At 42.8% G+C, this 21,066-nt stretch overlaps 1 protein-coding gene across 5 annotated transcripts in view; it reads left to right on the forward strand.

The window, feature by feature from the left end:
• PTPRG (protein tyrosine phosphatase receptor type G) overlaps positions 1-21,066 on the forward strand; it is a 618,498-nt gene that overhangs the window by 343,236 nt on the left and 254,196 nt on the right. The window lies entirely within an intron of this gene.

Consider the following 21,066-nt stretch of genomic DNA (forward strand, 5'->3'; position numbering starts at 1 on the left):
GTGAGTGGAAAGAGAAAATGTTTATGTCCTTGCAGAAGAATGGATTGCAGTAGTGTGAGAGGCATCAGGAGCACTGCAATGTTCCATCCGTTGACATGTCCCGTTTTCAGGTCCTTCACGGCTGATTGCCTGTCATCTCGCATGTGCTCCCGCCGCTGCTCGGCTAATGGTGCCAGCCCTCATCACCCACTTGTTACATTTTCAAACAAGCACCTTTGTGCTTTCTCCCAGGCCACTTTTTACGCACGAGAGGAGCAATTTGTAAACATCTGCAGACCCACCTCGTTGTACTCCTTCAAATCCTCCTTACAGCTCTCCTTTGCCATGATGCCTGCAGCAAACAATGGTTACGCAGCTGGCAGGCTGGGACTGCTATCCGTCATCAATAGTTTTTTTGTTTCCCTGTGTTCCCGTTTCTCTGTATCCACTTATCTCCTGTCTCATGTTTATATTGTGAGATCTCCGGGGCAGGCACTGCCTTTTGCTTTCGTGTTTTTGCTGCCACGGAGCTCTGGGCATGACTGGGGCTCCTACGCACTATGGTAATACACACAATGAATAATAAATGTCATTTATTTGCCTTGTCACTAAACTTTGCTGATAGTTTGCAGTATGGACTGTAGGTTTTCTACCGCGACATATAACTAATGATCTCTGATGGAAGGCACTACATACAAGCCATTGTATTGGATAAACTCTTCGTTGCAGTATACATTAAAGATGTGTAACATGGCTGTGAATCTTGTCTGCAAACAATGGACTTATGCTGAATGCTTGTGTATAGACAGGAAAGATGGCCTTGCGGATGAGGTGTTGGGCTGAAATTTTAGGAGACCTTGGCTCATTCCCAGGCTCCTCCTGTGTGATTTGGGGGAGAGTTTTGGAAACGCAAACATTTGTGCCTCTGACAATCTCCTCTTGAATCTTTCTACCTCATTTTCCCATCTGGAGACTATGGATAGAAGTCCTTCTTTTCTCCCACCGTTTGTCTGTCTTGCCTATGGAGGCTGTAAGCTCTTTGAGAAAGGGAGTGTCTTTTACTATGTGTTTGGACAGCACCTCACATGATAGGGACTCGATCTCTGTTGCAGCCTCTAGGACCTCATGTGATGATGATAATAAACTGGCAACACATGTATTTCAACACATGTTGCCATCTCTCTCTCATTTGGCAATGCTGGTATTCACAAGGAGGAGAGGTTTCAGAGTAGCAGCTGTGTTAGTCTGTATTCGCAAAAAGAAAAGGAGTACTTGCGGCACCTTAGAGACTAACCAATTTATTTCAGCATGAGCTTTCGTGAGCTACAGCTCACTTCATCGGATGCATGGAGGAGAGAGTTTTTTTATTGTGGAAGAAAGAACATGTGAAGTTCTGGTGCCAGGCCACTCGCCTTTTGAAGTTGTGGGAAGTGGAGATGGTAGGACACTGTGCAACCCCTCATTTGTGTCAGGTGTTGTAATTCCTTTTCCCATGCTGTCAAAATTATTCCATGCTCATTTGAAGACTGAAAAGGTATTTTGCTTTGAAAGAAGCGATATATAGAAAATAATTTCCTTTTGTTTTAAATAGAAAAGTGTATTCCTGGTTTCTTTTTGCATTGGTTAGAATACTTATTTATTCTGCTTTAAAAGCAAAACCCTACTTACTTCTTTAAGGTGTCTGTTCGCCCATCAGGAGCACTTGTGTGAGAATGTGTATGCAGGGTTGAGCCCTCATGGCCCAAACCTGAGAGCTTCTGCATTTAGGTTGTGCTTATTTCTGAATGTTTGCCAAAAAGCAGTCGGCTTTTTTTCAAAACGGTTTAATTTTAAATTAAAATTAAAGTGCAATTAAAATCTGATTTAAAAACCAGACTTTATTCAGTGTTACAACACGGACTTCTGAACTCCTGCTCTTTTTAGGCTGCACTGTAGTAGCACAGAACTCACATTCTTCCTTCGGTATCTCTTGAAAGGAAGCAAATTAAAAAAGTTGGGGCCTGATCTGTGGGGATCGTGCCTGAGCCCCTTTTGCAAATGCTCTCTGCACACGTTCGCTGCAATGCTTCTTCACTAAAACCTCAGCCAAAGAGGCCCCATTGATTTTAATGGGAGCTCAGGAGCGTTCAGGTTTGGCTCTGCGGGCTCAATGCTACATGCCCATTCTAACACCAGTATTCCTAATGCAGGAGTAGGCACTTTGAAGAAGTACCTAGGTAAGTTTTTACAGGATGGAACCGTTTTGGTGTCATGCTAATTTCAGTTCAGCCTGCAAGTGCCTGCTGCAACTCTGACTGCCTTATGCTTGGAGTTTCTTGCCAGAAATACTATGCTGTGCTCTAGAGGTAGTATTTCTAGGACAGCTGTGAAAAGGGCGGCGGGGGGGGGGGTTAGGGGGGAATCATACAATGATGACCCCACTGATCTAAGCCCATAGACACAGGTCAGTTATCTGTGGAATACTCAGGGGCACTTTGTATTCCAAGTCTGGCACAGTTCTAATGTCAAAGCAGTTGAAAGCAAGTGATCTCTGAACCTAATTGGCAAACCAGATGTGGACTGTACAAAGTCCATTAGTTCCAGAGCACATCCCATGGGAATGCAGATGAATCTGCTTCAGCCATAGACTTCACTCGATAAACACGAAGTTCAGGTGCACATTCCTCTAGAAAACAAAATACTTGCTGTTAGTCTTTTTGTTGAGGAGGATTGCAGAAACTAATTAGAAATGTCAGATATAATGCAGAGCCTTATTGTTTGACCATGCTGTTTGTTTTTTATTATTACAACTAATGTGTCAGATGATGAGGCTGTCTTTGTTGATTGGTTTCCTTCACCGAAGTCCATCTGGATCACATTTTTTGTGATTTATGTGCTAAATTAGTTGGTAGGATATATGAGAATGTCCTTTTATTTCATACTTTAAAGGCAAATTGAATCAAAGGCATCTTATCTTTCAGTACTTTTATTTATACAGAGTGTAATTGTTATCTGTTTTCAATACATAACATATATAAAAAACATTTTAAGTGGTTGGTTTCATGATGCGGTCTTGACTACTGATCTAATTCTTAGATTTTCTTTGCAGACATTATAGCATTCCTTGCCTACCCAGCGGAAGGAGCGGGGCAGGGCCTCAGGCAGAGCGGGAGGGTCTGAGGGCTAGCTCCCCTCAATGGCGCTTTCACCCACCACCCCTGGGTAAATGCCAGTATTGTGGTGGCTGTTCAGTGCACCCCAAACCTCTGTCTTCGTCCACGTGCTACGACCGCAGTAACAATGCTAGTTGGCCCTTTGTAGTGCCGTGATCGCTTCTCTCACGCTCTCCGTGTTAGAGCCTGTGTCTGAGCAGGGTCACTAACCAGTGCTGTGACGCTGGGGATTAACGCAGTGCTCTTCGTGGTGTCAGTAATTCTAAGGAGAAGGATGTGGGCTCTAGACCTGCTGGGAGAAAATCTCTTTGTTTCCTTGAAAGTTTTTAATGTGTTCTCCTCATCTTAACGAGTTGCTGACGTGTTTGTCCGTGTGTGCCTGTTCTGTTCTAATTACTTCATTTTTTTCCTGAGAGCCAAAGCTGAGTAGATCTGTGTACAAATGCCAGAAGCCATTAAACTGTGAAGTGACAACATTAAAATAGAAAAATAGAAAATAAAATAGAAGCTTCCCTCAGGCCAGCTTAGAATGCAGGTCCTCCCCCTTAGAGCCAATAGGAATAACAACAGAACTTCAATCCTCTTTGCCACTGCACTGCTGAATAGCCTGGCCTCTGCAGGGGCCCTGACATGTGTCTTTCGTACCTGCTGCTGGGGTGGAAGCACATGTGTACAGCATCTCAGGCAGGCTAGCAATAGACATGGCAGTGCTGTGCTGGTCTTAGCATGACTGGGGCTTCTTCAGTTGCTTCCTATTCATTTTTATGCAAAATGCTGATTATTTCCATGAAGAGCAGAAATCAGAAGTGATTTTAATCATGACTGTGTTAATTTGATATGAGCTTCGGCTGCTTTATGAGCTTTCTTTTTAATGGCTCTAATTGTCAGTTATAATGTGAATGTCATTATACAGTAATATACAGTAATTTATTTAGTAAATGAGAATCTTATTCCAAGGACCATACTGCAATTTGCCATAGAGACCTAATCCCGTTAATCTTACATGAGCAAACTTGTACTGTCTGGCACCCCAAGCTGTCTTCTAAAGGTACAGCTGCAATTTGGCACATGGAGGCTTCTGCATGTGCATTTTTGGAGATCTCTCTGTTTCTTTGAATTGAATAAAGCTGAAGAGAGGAGCTAAAAAAGTTGTTCCCTTTCCCATTGGTTAACCAGATTCTCATGGAAGGCTTCTATATTATGGTGATTGACCCATTTCTTCTAAATTATCACCATAAACAATCATTTACATGAGCAGTTCTTACTCTTCCTTAAATACACTTCTGGGAACATTTTCCAGGGTTGACTATTAGCCTTTGTGTTGCCCTCTAACTCCCTTTTTGTACTCTCATAAGAACGGCCATACTGGGTCAGACCAAAGATCCATCCAGCCCAGTATCCTGTCTTCCAACAGTGGCCAATGCCAGGTGCCCCAGAAGGAATGAACAGAACAGGTAATCATCAAGTGAACCATCCCCTGTTGCTCATTCCCAGCTTCTGGCAAACAGAGACTAGGGACACCATCCCTGCCCCTCCTGGCTAATAGCCATTGATGGATCTATCTTCCATTAACTTATCTAGTAATTTTTTTAACCCTGTTATGGTCTTGGCCTTCACAACATCCTCTGGCAAAGAGTTCCACAGGTTGACTGCATTGTGTGAAGAAATACTTCCTTTTGTTTGTTTTAAACCTGCTTCCTACTCCCTTTGGGGTAGTTCCCTTGGCCCAAGATTATACTAGTAAGACTAACTCCATTGTTGCCCAAACCTGGAGATGGTTGCTCAAATATGAATGCCCATATTCTCTCCCATAAATACATCATGTTGTGCGACAGATATCATATGACCCTGTGATGGGGTGTACTAGAACCTCTGACACCCCCTGCTGGAAGCCTCATGGCCATGCCAAAGTGGACCAAAATGGACCCAAAAAGGGCAGTGGAGAGGGCTGCCTAGAATGGCTGTGTCCAACACAGCCAATCAGGGCCCAGCAGCCTAGTATAAGACGAGCTGCAGGGCCAGCCAGAGGGAGTTCCATTCCTTGCTGGAGCTGTAGGAGTGTGGATGGTGTTTGGCTGGCTCACGGAGCTACAGAACCCTGGAAAGGGCAGCGCTGCCAGAAGCCAGGGAGAGCTGGTTGTGGAAGTGGCCCAAGGAATTAGAGAAGTTGTGTGACATAATTAAAGGGTTACGGCAGATGGCTGCTATCTACAGGGTCCCTAGGCTGGGACCTGGAGTAGTGGGTGGGCCTGTGTCCCCCCCTAACCCCAATTAACCACTGGGGGGAAGTGGCCTGGACATTGAGGCACTCCAGAGAGGGAACTGAACTATGGTAGCCCAGCTGCAGAGCTGTAGCCAGGAAGCACCAAGAGGGCGGGAGGGAGCTCTGGGGCACGGCTCTATCCAAGAGCAGGGACAAACTGAGAGAGAGAGTGTACAGGTGCATGCATTGGCCAAGGAGGCGCTCACGAGAGATGAGTGCACCCCGTTACAGACCCATCATGTGACCCATTCGTATCTCTACTTGTGTGTCCCTGAGGTAGAAGAAATGTGTGTGATTCAAAACAATGAAGCTCTTTCTAGAGGAAACAAATTGAGATCTAGTATCTTTGTCTGCCTTTATCCTCAATATTAATACCTTTTGCTACCCCCTAGGGCAGTGTTTCCCAAACTTGGGATGTCGCTTGTTCAGGGAAAGCCCCTGGCGGGCCCGGCCGGTTTGTTTACCTGCCGCGTCCGCTAGCGTTTTGGGAAAGCCTTTTAACATTTGTGTACTTTTTGGGTTTATGCAAAGAAGAGCATATTGCTAAATGTTTTCTTGGAGTCCACTGTTAGAACTACCATGATGCTTTATCATACAATAGTTGGGTTTGTTACTGCTGGCATGCTGCACCTTAGAGAATAATGTTGTTGCTAAGGTTTTGCAGTTGGCTTTACGTAGTAGTAAAGTTTTCTAGTGAGACTGGTAGACAGGAGCGGTTCTGTTTTCATTGTATTTCTTTTGGTGGTTGCTCTTGAAATTTCCTTGCTTCCATCTGGAAGAATGCAGAAAAGTACAAGTCAGTAAATGATGGAGGGAATTTAAAGAGACCATTGGGAATATCTCACAGCAGGAGGCTTTGAGCAGATGAAGAATTTTTGCTTAGCATTCTCTCTGAAGACCCAATCCTGTAGTCATATGGAGGTACTTAGAGCTCCCATTGACTCCAGTGGGAGATCTACAAAGTTTACTTTGGGTGCGAGGATCTGGCCCTAAAGTAGGATTGCCAACCATCCAGGATTGCCCTGGAGTCTCCAGGAATCACAGATTAATCTTTAATTAGAGGTTATGTCATGGAATGAAACCTTCAGGAATACCTCCAACCAAAACTGGCAACCCTACCCTAGGTTCAGTGTTGTCTAGTGGTGTTTTGTTTGTCTAGTGGTGTTTTGTTTGTCAGAGGGAATTTTGTCAGTGTGCTTTTCATCTGTTCTTGTGTCCATGACTTACTCGGTTAGGCAAGGAAGGAATAGCTCAAGTATTTCCTAGATTAATTATTCTTTTTTAGCAAACTCCCATTTTGCAGGCAATTTTGTTGCAAGCCTCAGCTACTGCTTCTCCCACAATGCCCTGACACCCTGGATGACACAGGCCATCCAAAAAGAAGGAGGAAAGCCAGAAGCTACCTTCTCTCCTCCATTGCCCTCCAGCCTTTGCATCTCTTCCCTCCTCTTCCACTTGAAATAACATTCTGGGTTTATCATTGGCAGAAGTTCAGCTCAGTCTAATTTTAAGGAGTAATATTGATATATGTATTGAGTACATGGTTGTCTTGGTTTCCCCTGTGTTGAGCTGCCAAGTCCATGTTCAACTGAAGCAAAGCCTCGCGTAACTGTCTACCTTGTTTTTTCCTTTTCCATGGCATACTGGTGCACTTTCCCCTTGTGATTGCCTTTAGTGCTTCCTGTATAGTGGCAGGGGAATTGGTTGAGTCTTTAATTAATTACTTTATTGCAATAAAGGTTCCATTTTAGTGCAGAATGCTTCATCTTCTCGTAGTGAAATATTTAATCTCCATCTGGCTGATCTTTTCTATGAATGCCCTGTGATAATTAAGAGGAAACATGAGAGGATGGTCTGAAATTAAAATGTGCTTGGTGGAGGTGTTAATGTATCATGGGACTGTTCATGCAGAGACCATCACAACATTTAAGGAAGGAAGAGCAGTCTGTTTTTATGATGTCTTGCTGTCTGCTGGACCCAAGTAACGCACAGTAGCTCACAGATGACAGGGTGTCTGCAGAGTTTTGTTTCAAATGAGCCACTCAGTAGCTAGGCACAGATACAGTTCCCTCAGTGTTTGATGGGAATATCCTGCTTTTCCCTAAGGATTGACTGTGGCTTGTCGTGAATCAGTCGAACTGCACTGCAATTGCAATTTGTTAATGATGGGCTAAGAGTTATACATTCCCTTGACATAAATCCCTAATTTTCTACATGTTTAATAGGAGTGTGGAAAGACTGACAAGGAGAAGGAGGATCAGGTGGAGGGGAACATAAGAGATAAGAGGCTGACAGCCTGCTCCTGTTGTAAAGGAAAGTTATTTTGAATGAGAGAAAAATCAGTACAAAGGTTGGAGAATTTGACAGAGTTATAAGAGCTGTTTAAATGGAAGCTAGCAGATTCAGTGAGACTGCTACTTGAAATGCTGGATTGTTAGGAGTCAGAAAAATGGAGTGGGATAATCTCACTCTTACAGTGTTTTGGCTAGTTTCCTTATTTGCGAGGGACACCAGTATCTCTGTTGTGACGTTTTGGTGGCTAAACCCATAGTCAGTTTGCCGCAGTTCACAGTGGATATTGGACTACTGGATGTAAAGAAAACCCACAAAGATTTATTGATGGCAAAGACTCTCAAGCTTTTTTTCTGTCTTGATCTTCCAATACCTGATTATAGACGAAATGGGGGGTCGAGGAGGAGAGGGAATCATAGAAGTGTAGGACTGGAAGGGACCCCGAGAGGTCATCTAGTCCAGTCCCCTGCACTCCTGGCAGGGCTATGTAATAACTACTAGACCATTCCTGACAGGTGTTTGTCTAACCTGTTCTTAAAAACTTCCAATGATGGAGATTCCACAACCTCCCTGGGCAATTTATTCCAGTGCTTAGCCACCCTGACAGTTAGGAAGTTTTTCCTAATGTCCAACCTAAACCGCCTTTGCTGCAATTTAAGCCCATTGCTTCTTGTCCTATCCTCAGAGGTTAACAAGAACAATTTTTCTCCCTCCTCCTTGTAACAATCTTTATCCACACTCAGTCTTTTCTTCTCCAAATTAAAGAAACCCAGTTTATTCAATCTTTCCTCACAGGTCAAGTTTTTTAGACCTTTCATCATTTTTGTTGCTCTCCTCTGGAGTTTCTCCAATTTGTCCACATTTTTCCTGAAGTGTGGAGCCCAGAACTGCACACAGTACTCCAGTTGAGGCCTAATCAGCGTGGAGTAGAGCGGAAGAATTACTTCTCGTGTCTTGCTTACAACACTCCTGTTAATACATCCCAGAATAATGTTTGCTTTTTTTTGCAACAGTATTGCACTGTTGACTCATATTTAACTTGTGATCCACTATGACCCCCAGTTCCCCTTCTGCTGTACTCCTTCCTAGGCAGTCATTTCCCATTTTGTATGTGTGCAACTGATTGTTCCTTCCTAAGTGTCTTTATTGAATTTCATCCTATTTACTTCAGACCATTTCTCCGGTTTGTCCAGATCAGTTTGAATTTTAATCCTATCTTCCAAAGCACTTACAACCCCTCCCTGCTTGGTATCGTTCGCAAACCTTTTAAGTGTACTCTCTATGCCATTCTCTAAATCATTGATGAAGATATTGAACAGAACCGGTCCCAGGACTGATCGCTGTGGGACCCCAGTGGATATACCCTTCCAGCTTGACTATGAACACTGTTAACTACTCCCTGGGAACAGTTTTCCAACCAGTTATGCAGACACCTTATAGTAGCTCCACGTAGGTTGTATTTCCCTAGTTTGTTTATGAGAAGGTCATGTGAGTCCATATGAAAAGCCCTTAGTAAGGGAGGAAGTTTTCTCCAAGTCCATATCTTCAGAGTCCACCACAGTTCATCTTGGTGGGACTTGGAAAGTGTAAATGTTTGATAGTAATGGGGAGGCCTTTCCTACTGAATTCATCTTCCAGCCACGTAGTGATAAGGGACATGCTGTCTTTGATATGCTTAGTAGAAGATTTAAGGAGTCCAACTGCCTTGCAGCAGGACCCTTCTTTGTTACCACGGCCTCCTTCTTCTGTGGGATGTTTGGCTGCTGCAAGTGGGTTCTTCTGCAGCTACCGTACATAGCAGCTGTTAAACCACAGGACTCAGCAATATGAGGCTGCATCTCAGCTGGGCTCAAGTACCCTTTTGCTCAAAATGCAGTTCAGAGAGCCCCGCCCACTCCTGGGACCTGCTGCCTGGACCATTAGAAAAGATGCAAGTCAGGAGGGTTTGTGAGAAGGAAGTCTCAGCTCTGTTTTGCTCCCTTCTGACCTTAATATCTATGAGTCTATGAGTATTCAGCCCATTCTAAATTGGCGACATGGTCATTCCAGAATGGAGAGTTAGTACCTTTTAAATTGTTCAGTTTAAAATAAATCGGGGGGATTTTTGTCAGAAATGGACCTGAGCAAAGCTGCCCTGAGCTTTTCTTGAATTCTGGAAGTCAGAACGTTCCTGGGGTTTCTGTAGAAGTGAGTTACAAACCAGTGGGATGTATTGTTGTCCAGGCTGCATATTGCACTGAGCATATTTACAATGGGAGTGTGACCATTGGTTCAAATGGTCAGCACTCTAGGTGCACACTTTTTGTATTTGTATAAGATACTCATTGCAGCAAGGCTGTCTGGTTATAAGAGCTATAGTTCCTTTGTTAAAAAGATTCGGGATTTGTTGAATATTCAACACTGCTCAATTCCATTAAAAGAAGCCTGAGTCTCCTGGGATTTCAAGTAGTTCATACTTGTGGAACTGTTCCCTCTTGAGTTGTAATGGCACTTGGGTACTGCTGGGGAGGGCACTTTAGAAATACCACAGATGGACTGACAACCCCAGGCAGGAATGAGAACCTGCACAAGTGTGTTAAGAAGCAGTGGCGTGTCCCTCTCACACAAAACATGTAGAAAGGCCAATGGGTTTGCCAATGGCTCAATTAAAAATATTTCCAATGGAAACGGTTCTATTAGGGCTTCAAAGGATTGGGAGTCTATGGCAAATTTACCAGAACGTGTTTGGATTTTATGAGACGGGGGGGAAATGTGATGCTAAGAAAAGCCTCAGTTCCCTTTTGGCATTCTTGGTTTGGTAACGCTGGAACAGATGCTCCCAAGTCAGAAGAAGCCACACGCATCCTCGTAAAAACAATGGCCTTTGGAATGTAGCAAAACGTACAGACAAACTACCCAAGTAAAAACAAATTGGAGCAAGTCAGAGTCAGCTGAGGAGCACTCAGTCATCTGCAAGGGAAAGTGAGTTCTCATTTACAAACACTGACAAACAACAAGAGTCCGACCCTGCCAACCATAAAATGTCGGTGTGGTTACTAGAAGTACAGTCTCTCAGGCACTCAGACTAAAATAGTAGATGCCTTGCCCAGTGATAAGACTCTTGGGAGGAAATGATGTTACATAAGAGGGATTTTGAGATGTCAGAAAGGTTTTGGGGCTGGTTGATATTACTGGGGCTCTCTTAGCAGAGGACGCTGTCATAAAATCCAGATGACTCCATGATCGCTATCAAGGAGTCAGCAAAGAATGAGGAGTTTCAGACACAGGTTATTGTATGGATGGGAGGATGGAAGTTTTCAACAAATTGCAGGCAAAATGAAGGACTAAAAATGCCACTTTGAATGTTAAATCCAACAACAGATTATTTATTAGCCTGTAAAGTTAATGAAAACAAGGCAGTGCTTACGATTAGGATGCACTGCCAGAAATGACTCAAACTAATGGCTAGTCTACACTAGAAAGGCTTGGCCATTACAGGACATGTATATCACTATTCTGATAGAACCATCCCATGGAGAGATAGCTGATACTCGTATAAGGAGATCTTTTACTGATATAATTAAACCACCTCCCTGAATGAGTGAAAGGACTCTTGCCAATATAGCTGCATCTGGGTGTTTTGCTGGCATGCCTATGTCAGTCAGGGGGTTGGATTTTTTCACACCTTTGACGTACCTATGCCAACAAAACTTTGTAGTGCAGAACTGTCCCAGAGAACACTGGGCCATTCCGTATCCAGTTATACCATGCCACCAGACTGACTTCAGTGTAACCAAGATATCATCACAACCTATCCAATGTCATTGCCTTAAATGGGCATCACCAAAAGTAGCATTTGTTCATAGTGTTGGTCATCTCTTCAAGAACTACAAGAAACAAAATACAAGATGACTTTCTGGAAGTAGATGAATTGTCTTCTGATCATGAATAATGAAATGTGGAGAGTTTGGGCAGCAAAATTAGCACCAGCTTTTGGTACTTACCTTGGCCTTCAAGGTGCCCCAATTTTTGCGGGAGCGGAATGTGTTGAACTATGGCTGGAAAGGAATTCAAATTGTTGTAAATTTCTACTTTTTGCAAGAAGTAAAAAACAAATCTGTTGGTCGGGCTGAGAGGTTTATGTGCCACCCTGCCTGAAAACATGCAGTGGAAAGATTTTAAAGACAAATTAATTTAAGGGAAAGAAAGTGAATCCTGGAATGTGTAGGTTCTCCTGGTCCTAGAAAATCTTTGAGATTAATAGATTTATGGGTTAATTCTCCAGTTGGCTAGAATTTTCATCAGACAGTATTACGAATAACAGGAACTAAACAGGTTCATATTGCTGGGAAAACTGCAATCCATTCTATTTCCTGACAATCCCATCATGCAGCCTCCATGGAGTGCTTTCTTCTTGAGCTAGAGCATAGGAAAACCTGTCCAGTTCCTTTAATCTTAGCCCTTCCCATGGTTTTAAGGCTTTCTAAGAAATTTTGGATCCTTCCCCTCACCACTCCCACACACACACAATATCTCAGGCCCCAAAATGGCAGAGAAACCCTCCAAAAAGAAGGGGAAATCTAGAAGCATCTCTTCTTCTTAGTTATCCTTTGGTAGCCTTGCTTCAAGGGGGAATTTTGCCTCACCTGCTGCAAGGATGATCTCTCCACATGTAAGATCCTTCACTGCCAGACCGTCCCTACTAACCGCTCTTTTACCATCTCGCAAGAAGAGCCTTCCCCAAGAATTAGTGGCATCTGCCTGATTGACATAGCTATTCCTGTGGTGGCAAACACTGAGAGGTACCATAAAACCCCATAAGAAAAAGAAATGTTATTACACCCGGTGCAGAACTGGAGATTTCAGAGAGCAGTGAGGTTTTAACATATCCAAGCAGTTAGGAAAAATGTAAACTGTGTATTAAAAGCCCTTGTTTCCAAACAAGACGCCTTAAATCTGTCTGCTGTAAATAACCATATGTAACTCCTATTAATGGTTACAATTACATGCACTTGTCATCAGCAGCCTAGTCACTAAGGGTAGGTCTGCACTGTAGTTAGACACCCACGGCCAGCTCAAGCTCGCATGGCTCAGGGTGCGGGGTGTTTAATTGCAGTGTAGCTGTTCGGGTTCAGGTTGCAACTCAAGCTCTGGGACCCTCCCACCTTGCAGGATCCTTAGCAACCCCTTCGTCCATGCGAGCCTGAGTCAGCTGGAATGGGCCAGCTCCGAGTGTCTAACTGCAGTCCCAGTACCTGTCCCATTGAATCCAGTGGTGGTGTGATCACTAACTTAAATAGAAGCAGAATCAAGTCCTAACTGGAAAAAGTTAAAAAAGGAGCATTTGTCATTTAGCAGAGATGTTGCACATGATGAAATGTGACCTTTCAATCTGTATTTTTATACTAGCACCATTTGCAGTATTCTAGCTGTGTAGTTTCGAGGGAGCATGTAGCACATGTGTTTTCACTGTATGGTGAGACTCAAGCAACCAATGGCTATTTTATTTTTGAAATGACCACTACAGCTCTGTAAGATGCATGTGGACTAGAGTGGAACTGGAAAATCTGGGCTGCCATTATCACTATTATGTGTCTGCTTCCTCTTGAAGTATATCGAGTGATATATCAGGAGCAGTTCATGTTATCCTTTTTCCCCCAAGAGATCAAAGCAGCATTTTCCTGATGCTTCCAGTTCAGAGTGGTCTTGGAAAACAGCATTTAAAAGAAACTAAAATATGTAGGGGGGTTTTCAGAAATTTTCATTTGTTTTCAGTGAAAAGCCAAAAAAAATTCAATTTTTAAATCCAAAATAGAAGGAAAACCCCAAAATGTTCCAGTTCAGGGGATTTTGAAAAACTGGAACAAATGGAAGGAAATGAAAATTTTCTACAGAAATATTCATTCCTAAAAAAAAAGGGCCAATTCTCATCAAACAAAGTTTTATATCAAAAAGTTTTGACCTTCCCTGGACTTGAGAAGAACATTCCTAAATGTGGGTCTTTGACATAACATCTTGTTGCATTATGAGCACAAATAGTCCAGGAATTTTTCTTAACATGCTGAGTTAAAATGAGTGCTGCAAAGATTGTTTGTCAGGTGATTATGTGAGTGTGATGATTTGGCTGTAGCAGATACCAGTTAAACTAGTTGATTTTTTTTTTTTTGGGCCGGGAGGGGTGGGTGGGGGAAAGAGGCATAATTAGCAAGGATGATTTTCAGATACCAATAACCTGACATGTCTTTATAACAATCAACGGAGTTTCACCTGACACTCACAGATAGGCATCTGAAAACAGCAGTCAGAAAATCAATATGTCAATGCTTTATCCTTGAAATGGTATTTAAGGTCTGCTCCTAGGTTTATTTCCTTGCTTGTGCGGAGTCACAGCAATCTGGGTGTTGAGATAATACATTCATTATGATGTCTCATAAATGAAATAATTCCTGTAGAAATGTAGATATCAGTCCTTCCTCCCTTTCCTCTGTTTTAATGTATCCATCTTCTAATTTGGCAATGATTCTCACTGAGTTAGATTTATCTATGCTTTCTTGGTTTGTAAAAGGAGGTGCTTAAAAGATTTAAATCAGTGTCATGTGTAGGTTAGAAAAGATGTGAATCAGGGGTTTATACAGTGACATCAAGTTGTGTTGAAGAGATGGCTGAAAGATCTCAAGATTCTAACTTTACAAACTGCGAGAGACGTGGAAAAGCGAAGAACACCCGCTCTTTTCTACGTGTTTTTGTAAGTTTAGTTTCTGCCTAAGCCCCAGGGTGCTAGTAATGCCAAAATGTTTCTGGATTGAACCTAGTTCTGTTTCTTCCTGTTAACAGATCTCCCTCTTCCCCATCACGTCTCTGTTCATATTGAATTATTTATGGAATTCCGATGTGCACCACAGAAATAGTATTTGCATAGTTCAAATAATAGGCTGTGTGTGTAAACATATATAGAGATTTAGATGCACGCTGCAGCTAGAAATGATCACCAGAGGCCCCCAGATGTGAATATCTTAAATGAATTTAAACTGTAGTGGAAGTTCCATTGTTTGAGTGCTGCTATGAAGCACAGGAAATATGCATCAGGCTAGTATCATCTGTTCATCTATGAGTTTCCATTTAATATACTGGGTCAGCTTCTATCATCAGCAAGGGGGAGGCTCTGGTTTACAAAAGCTTGTTTATCTTGTTAAAAATAACCAGTTCCTGATAAAGGAATGGAAAGATGTGTGCTGGCTATTCTCTGAATATATTAGAAGAATAATTCCCACCCTCCTTGCAATGGACAGGAACTTTACTGTGACATACTGATTGACAGGTATAATTATTGTCACCTCCTGGTGGCTCACTAGAGGGTGGAAAATTTAGTGCTTCTTCCCTAGTAGGTTTTGTTCAATTTAAGCAGATTATGGTGTGAAGGATGGGATGGGAGATCAGGCCTGGCAGAGGACACTGTGATTTGAATAGGACCTTCAATTTATTTGACACATGTATGGTTCTTTTGAATGGAGCTGGACTCTAGACAGGTGGGGAGATTGCCATAAAGAATGACAGGCACTTGAGAGAATCAGTAAATCAAGTTGCTAAAAGCAGGTATGACACACCGTCCTTAGAATTTGATTCACCTAGCAACAGCTTGTGCTAAACAGCTGGGAGACGGGGGAGTTTTCTTCTCCCCAACCTCCCCACCCCCCTTTGCTGAAGCAGTCTACTACGGGGATATCCATGTAGTGGGTGCAGATCGTAGGGCCTGGTGATCCTCTCATGGGTACTGGTGTAGATCATATGTAAAACTAGTTTTAAATAATGCATGTACTGGGCTTGGCACAAAGAGGCTGTGATCCTTAATGTGGGGCCTCCAGGTGCTCCCACAATACAAATAAATAACACTAATGCCAATGCGCCGCTCTTCGGTGCTTATTTCACCTTTAACAAAGGCAGAGACATTAGAGTCGTTCGTCATTATCATGCTGTACACATTGAATGTCCTGGTTCTGCTGGGAGGCTCTTTGTAACTAACTTGCTCGGCTTTCCTGCCCTTTTCCCACTTGTCTTTGAAGCTAACTGACTTTCCCTGCACTTCTAATGCAAAGAGAGGAATCTTATGCCACTCCCTTCTTGCCTCTCTTGTGGCGCAAAGGGATATCAATACTGCTAGCCCAGTGGCTCTTACACCTCCCTCCTGGCAGCCCCAATACAGGGAGCATATCAGGGCAGGAAGGAAACATTGCCATATGTTCTGGCAAGCCTTAGCTGGTCCTTTAGGAAACCCGTTCCCAACGGGTGTATGGTAGAGCAGCATCTAGGCAGCTCTAACCAGCTCATAGGATAGTACAGAGAAACAATGAGCCATAACCAGCTCCCCAACAGCCCTCATCTTGGCAGCACCAAGTGGAAGCTGGATGTAGTACAGAACACACCCCTTAATGTGGCCCCAAACTAATTTACAGGGCTTGCCCCACCTTCTGCCTCTTCTCTGGTTGTGCATCCAGCATCATAAAATATTAAACTAGAGATGGGCCCGTACTGCAAAACTTGGGTCTGGCTTTCAAACATACCAAAGTCTGGGACTGTTCAGAACTGGGATGTCGCTTCAGCCTGTAATGAAAGGATGGTTCATGTGTCGAATTCGAGCTGAGCTTATTTTCGGGACTCCCACACATTTGTGGGTTGTTTGTGTGGATGCTGGGCTTTAGTTTGGAGCAGTCAATTTAAGCAATTGCCTCATATCCCTGTGTATTTTAAAAAAAGTATTTCCTGTTTCCCCCCGATATACACTGATATATTTGTAATTGTATAGCTTTCCTCTGTTAGTACCTGTAAATTGAAATTATGTCCTTCATACTGTGATGCTCAATGATTTCCTTTTCAGCCAAGAGTACATTACAAAGGTTAAAAATGATCTCTGCGATCCGTGTATTTAAGTATACATTACTATCTGTTTTAAGGAGGGGTAATCAATATAATAAATGATACCTCTGTCTATTTTGAATAGATCACTGTGTAAATATCCATAATGGAATCGATCTCATGGAGTATGGCAGCTGTTAGCACAGAAAGGGATTTGACAATTAATGTATTAGACATTTGCCTTTCATACTTACACATAAAATGATTATATATTGATTATTTTTAGTCGAGGTTAATGATGTTCAAGAGGTTTCTGTATCTCTATTTAAGATACTGAAAGTGTTGACTCAGAAAGAGGTATCGTATCATTTTCAATGAGCACACGCGAAATGTCGGGTGAGTTATGTCCTAGTCCTTAGTCCCGCGTCTGTTTTACATGAAGGTTGATCTGGGCACCCAAAAAGCTCCATTAACTAATTAGGGGTTTGGGCGGTATTCAAGGAAGGCAGGATTGGATCCTTCTGTTTGTACTGTATAGGAATTAGGGCTGTCAATTAATCGCAGTTAACTCACCCAATGAACTCAAAAAAATTAATAGCGATTAAAAAAAATGTATCGCAGTTTTAATCACACCGATTGAAATGTATTAAATATTTTGGATGTTTTTCTACACTTTCATATATATTGTATTCCGTGTTGTAATTGAAATCAAAGTGTATATTATTTTTGATGACAAATATTTGCACTGTAAAAATGATAAACAAAATAAATCATATTTTTCTACTCACCTCATACAAGTAATGTAGTGCAATCTCTATATTGTGAAAGTGCAACTTACAAATGTAGATTTTTGGTTACATATCTGCACTCAAAAACAAACAATGTAAAACTTTACAGCCTACAAGTCCACTCAGTCCTACTTTTTGTTCAGCCAGTTGCTAAGACAAACAAGGGGTTTTTTTTACATTTATGGGAGATACTGCTGCCTGCTTCTTATTTACAGTGTCACCCAAAAGTGAGAACAGGCGTTTGCATGGCACTTTTGTAACTGACATTGCAAGGTACTTACGTGCCAGATATGCTAAACATTCATATGCCCCTTCATGCTTTGGCCACCATTCCAGGGGACATGCGTCCATGCTGATGACGCTTGTTAAAAAAATCATGTGTTAATTAAATTTGTGACTGAACTCCTTGGGGGAGAATTGTGTGTCCCCTGCTCTGTTTTACCCGCATTCTCCCATGTATTTCATGTTATATCAATCTCAGATGATGACCCAGCACATGTTGTTCATTTTAAGAACACTTTGGCTGCAGATTTGGCAAAATGCAAAGAAGGTACCAGTGTGAAATTTCTAAAGATAGCTACAGCACTCAACCCAAGGTTTAAGAATCTGAAGTGCCTTCCAAAATCTGAGAGGGACGAGGTGTGGAGCATGCTTTCAGAAGTCTTAAAAGAGCAACGCTCCGATGTGGCAACTACAGAACCCGAACCACAAAAAAAGAAAAAACAACCTTCTCTTGGTGGCATCTGACTCAGATGATGAAAAGGAACATGTGTCAGTCCGCACTGCTTTCGATTGTTATTGAGCAGAACCTGTCATTAGCATGGACGCATGTCCCCCACAATGGTGGTTGAAACATGAAGGGACATACGAATCTTTAGCGCATCTGGCACGTAAATATCTTGCAATGCCGGCTACAACAGTGTCATGTGAACACTTGTTCTCACTTTCAGATGACATTGTAAATAAGAGGCGGGCAGCATTATCTCATGCAAATGTAAACACACTTGTTTGTCTGAGCGATTGGCTGAACAAGAAGTAGGACTGAGTGGACTTATAGGTTCTAAAATTTTACATTGTTTTATTTTTGAATGCAGGTTTTTGTACATAATTCTACAATTGTAAGTTCAACTTTCATGATAAAGAGATTGCACTACAGTACTTGTGTTAGGTGAATTGAAAAATACTCTTGTTTTTTACAGGTCAAATATTTGTAATCAAAAATAAATATAAAGTGAGCACTGTACACTTTGTATTCTGTGTTGTAATCAAAATCAATGTATTTGAAAATGTTGAAATCATCCAAAATATTTAAATAAATGGTATTCTATTATTGTTTAACAATGCAATTAATCGTGATTAATTTTTTTAATTGCTTGACAGCCCTAATAGGAATAATTCGTTGCCACTGTAAAACGCTTGAGAGTCCAGCCTCCTCTGAAAGCACGGGTGACTCTCATTAGTGTGAATGAGAATGGTGCATGAGTTCACGCGGTGGGGAAGGGATGTTCATGGTGCTGGAGGGGGTTGGAACTGTTGTACTGTTGGTAGCTGCTTTTGGAGGGGTCTCTCCTCTTTCCCCATCTCTGCACAACATTCAGCGCTGCTTCGGGAGACTGTGCAGCTGACACATGGCGCCTTGGCGAACCTTGAAGATTTTACTTTCTCAGCTGCCACTGGGTGCCTCCTGGAAACCCACTTCCAAGTTGTGCCTTACTGGTGGGGAAGGACTAACCTAACTGACTGTTATCCCCACCAAGCGGAGGAACCCTGAGGAACAGAGAGGTTAAGGGGCTTGGCTGGAGCCTCCAAGAAAGTCTGCAGCAGAGAAGTGAGCCACCTTCCCCCGTTCCCTAGTTGTTCCCAGAGGTCAATCCTACTTGCTTTTGAAAGTGTGACCCTCCGATAAATGCTTCTGGAAATGCTTTGTGTCTGGGGAGGCCGTTTTCTCTACTCTGTTGCTGTTTGCGTTGTAGGCGTGGCCTTCCTGAAGGGACTCGATCAGCGCAGCTTAGGGCGTGGTGTGCCAGATGTATGCAAAATGAGATGTTCACCACAGCTTATTGCTAGGCTGTCTCCTCTATCCTGGTCCCAAAGGCTGCAGGAGACCCGAGGAGTGCGATGGGCCTGGGGAAGGGGTGGAACAGAGTGGGAGACCGGTGGTTGAATACTCAGTGGTCAGGGTGGGAGCTTGGTGGGTTCCAACCAGAAAACTCCACAAGCCCCAACATGACTGTACACCCTGATAAGAAACCCAGTCCTGACCAACAGCACCTAGTAAACCTTTTTAGGACACATTGTATGTAACATTCCAGGCGGAATGGGTTCTCCAACAACAGGGAATGACTATAAAGGGAGGGGCTGGTGGGGCAGGGAGGTGACCCCGCACGCCTCCCAGGTATAATGATGTGTGTGGCAGAACTCCCATGGTGGTGTTCCAGCACTGGGATCAGTGTGGCCATTCTGCATTGGTTAAAGGGAACTATTCTTACAGGGAATAACACCTACAGCTGGCATTAACCCTTCACATGCCATTAAACCTCCTTTCTACATAAAATACTTCTCTCACGCATTAACGGTTCCTGAAAAAACACTCTCAGACAGTTGTCTAAGTGTGTAGACCCAAACAGCTTACAAAATTTCTTTGAGAAATGAAAGCTGGTTTTCAGCCATAACATATGTAAGGGCGAGGGACGTTTGCATGGGGGAGGGGGAGGTATTGGGAGGAAGGAGATGAGTCGGGGGACAAATGGGAGGGGAGGAGTTTGTGTGTGGAAGAGGGTGGAGTGGGAGCAGAAATCATCTGAAACCACTGAACTACTACTCATATGTAAATGCCTACCTTTAAAATAACTTCTTCTTTTAACAGTCATTATTATAAACGCTGAAAAATGGGGTTGATAATTTATGGTTTGAAACCACCTTAACTATTGCAATGCAAACCGCATCGCTATTACTGCAGTTTATTTCGAAAATGCCTCAGGCAAAAAAATTGCAGTGCCATAATTAACTAATACCAAGATCCTGTTCCTGGCGCTTTGCGCGGCTCTTCTCTAGAAATATGCAGCAAGCGTAAATTCCCAGGGCTTGAAAGATGGTGCTTCGGGATATCCTGACATCACCATGTCATTTGAAAGTGATTACAGGAGCTAGCTTGGGGCCAGATTCAGCGTGGTGTTGAGCGCCTTCAATTTTCATTGAAGGTGAAAGGATGTGAGAGGGCTTAGCACTTCACACAGTCTGGCCCTGGAGAGGGGAATCCCCGTTGCTTATTCTTTTAAAGGTTTTGTTTTTGCTTAAACATTCACATCAAGGAGCATCTTTGTATAGGCTGCCTTCTAATTATTCTGCTTTCTGATATTTTAGGAACATTGATCTTTCAAAATGATCTCTTGCTGGTGGCGTCAACTTTGCGGTGGGAAACATTCGTCTAGTTCTGCAACGATAAACTAATTACAGACTATACATTTTTAATGATTTAATCTCCTGTCATATTCCTAGAGAGGCGTGATCTTGATTCCAAACAAATCTCCTCTGCATGACCGAATGTGCATCATGAAATGTATGGCTTTCATTAAAGCCTGTTGGTAATACGGTTGTTAGGATTGTTTCGTTAAAACGAGGAAGGGAACACGCCCGCTGAAAGATTACTGTAATAATGCTGCACTAAGCATTTCATGTCACACAGAGCTCCCAGCAACATGTGCCTCATACTACAGAGTTCTCTGGACAAGTGATATGTAAAGCTATGGCACCCTATGTCTTA

The sequence above is a fragment of the Caretta caretta genome, chromosome 7 (genome assembly GCF_965140235.1).
Source record: "Caretta caretta isolate rCarCar2 chromosome 7, rCarCar1.hap1, whole genome shotgun sequence".
Classification (NCBI taxonomy): domain Eukaryota; kingdom Metazoa; phylum Chordata; order Testudines; family Cheloniidae; genus Caretta; species Caretta caretta.